Source organism: Quercus suber, unplaced genomic scaffold (assembly GCF_002906115.3).
Source record: "Quercus suber isolate HL8 unplaced genomic scaffold, Cork oak 2.0 scaffold_213, whole genome shotgun sequence".
Taxonomy (NCBI): Eukaryota; Viridiplantae; Streptophyta; class Magnoliopsida; order Fagales; family Fagaceae; genus Quercus; species Quercus suber.
Window position 1 is genome coordinate 696312 of NW_027069671.1, and position 2683 is coordinate 698994.

Here is a 2683-nt window from a genome sequence, read left to right on the forward strand (position 1 = left end):
TATGGAACTTTAGATTTTTTATTTTTTTTTCCTCTGTAGAACTCTAGGAGTTGATCATATGTTGTAGCTCATAAATTGCAGACATTGATTGAAGGACATGTACTTGCTTGTGATGTTTCTTTTTAGGTTGTATATTGAGTTACAATTAGACTATTTGTAGGTAAGTTTGTGTATTTTTTTTCCCTCATTTCTTCTTAATATATGCACCTGCATGTGTACTTAATTGGTACATGTGATTGCAGATTAATGCTCATGTAAAAGCACTAAGGACTTTGTGCTAGCAGAAAGCTTCAAATCCTGAGGAGGCTGATACACTTGTTATGAGATGGGTAGACCAGCTTCTCTCTAAAGTTTCACACATTTTAGAAAGTATATGTCATATGTTTCAGAAGCAAACAAGGATGGGAGCTTTTTAACACCACCTAGTAGAAAGGACAAGAAAGCAGCCAGGTTGTTAACACAAGCAGTCACAGCTGTTTATACAATTGGATCCTTGGTTATTGTTTGTCAGTCTGCTGATGTGAATGCCATTACTCCGCTATTACACATCATAATATTTTCAGGCAATTCTGATCCCAAATTGAACAAATTGCCAGGCCCTACAGTTTCTCCAAAGCAAACAGTCCCATCTTTATATATTCAAGCTTGCAAATAATATAATTCCTCTTTTTGTACAGGTTTGGTCATTGACTTGCATTACTCAATTCCAATGGTCTTAAATTATTTTCTTGAAAACTCATTAAAAAGTTATCCTTGTGACAACTCCTCTGGATATCTATGAAAGACATACTCTTATGTGACTTTTCTTAAGCAATCCTGTTCTCCTAAAGCCATTCTCTTTGTGACGGGATCTCTTGGTATCTTATAAAAAATTTCCGCTTACAAAACTCTCTAGTTTTGCGTATTTAACCTAACTTTAATTCAAAGAATTCATTAGGCACAACTGATGCATATAGCATTATTCACAAGTTATTGTATTAGTGCTGTATGTGTGCTTGTATTAAAAGATATTGATTTGAGGACATATTTTATTGCTTTCTGTAGAAAGCATCTGTCACTGCCCCTGAATACTAACTGAAGCAAAATTCAAACTTTGCATGTCTTATTCCCTGCTTGAAAAGAGTGATTGTGCTGCTGTACGCAACAATCTGGTGGTAATGATGGCTGATTTTTGTGTTCAGTATACTGCACTTGCTGATTGGTAAGGCCTTTAAACAATTAACAGAAATGATATAACAGTATCTGATATTTAAACAAACTTTTGGGAGGCGATAAAAGGATCAAATTTGATTAACCTTTTTCTCATCCTAAGTTTCTAACAAATTGTTTTGAAGTCAACAATTATATAGCAAAGATCATGAGTGTCTCTGTGATCCATGTGTACTTGTGAGAACGCAGACATTTTTATATATATATATATATATATATTATTTTGGTGCAAAGAGTAATTTTATTTAAAAGAAAACAGATTACAGGATACATGTCCATCTATATTGCTCTCAAGATTACTGCAGGTACAATTTTTTCGGGTATTCTGTTATTTCTGATACTTTTCATTTGTTTCACTTTTGATAATTACTACTAACCTGGGAGAATATTGACCTTTTTCTCATAATTAGAGAGGCTATGTGAAACGATAAGATAACTCTCTGATTACCTTTTCGGGAGTATTTCAAAAGGTGACAAGGTTCTCACAAGCAATCATATTTGCAGCCTTTGAAGTTGGTAATATATGTTGGTTATTGGGTGTTGACTCTAAAGTATAATGTGTTCGCAGGGAAGGCACCTCTTCTTGCTTATAACATTTTTGTGGAAGCCATTTTCATTGTGAATAACTGCCGTGCCCACAATGGACATATTGACTCTCAAGCCTCGAGTGGAGGGCAGGCTTTTTTTCCATGAGGTTGGTTTGCCCACCATATTCAAAAAGAACAGATCTGAAATTGAAACGCAGATTTAAAATTAGTGTATATGTTTTCAGGGAAAATAATGAGAATTCGAGACCTAAAAGAATGCACATTTATGTTTCTTTGCTGAAACAAATGGCTACAGACCCAGAGCACCTTTGGGTCACCTTTGCAAAGTTATGTGCAGAGATTCTTGCTGCAGTATCTGATGGTATGCTTGATATAGAAGATCTTACTGGACAGTCTGTTCTGCAGTTAAATTTGTGTTTTGTGGGTGAGCTCTCTTGGAATATATTAATGTGCTCCTGTACGTGAAAAATTTATTAACCAATTAATATTAAGCTCATCAAGGGGGTTTAGCTCCTTTATAATTGTCGCAGTTAGTGAACAAATATTAATACAGAGGGTCACTTCCATCATCTTACCTAATAGTGAATATGTAAACCAAGTGCTCCTTTATAAAAACTAGATGATATCCCGCACAATGCGCGGACTACTTTACAATTTCATTTGAAATCATTTCTATGTATATTAAAATCTACATATAATACTTAATACTTATTTTGTTGTATAATATTTATGTTTGACCACAATATTGTGAAATACTTTGAAACTTGATTTTTTTTAATTCATAATTTATTTTAAAAAATTGTATAACATTGAAAGATTATAATATATTATAATATTTACCGTTAAAAGTAGATTTTATTTTTCAAACTAATTAAATGATTTTGAAATCTACAAATAAGAATTTAAAATATAGAATACTTTTAGAT

The 2683-nt window shown here is 32.9% G+C and overlaps 1 long non-coding RNA gene across 1 annotated transcript; it reads left to right on the forward strand.

Moving 5' to 3' along the window:
- The first annotated feature begins 238 nt into the window (after window positions 1-238).
- On the forward strand, window positions 239-2278 carry LOC136070133 (uncharacterized). Its single transcript, XR_010631368.1, has 3 exons — window positions 239-1679; window positions 1778-1903; window positions 1982-2278. It is a non-coding gene; the product is annotated as an uncharacterized LOC136070133 (long non-coding RNA).
- Window positions 2279-2683: the final 405 nt, after the last annotated feature.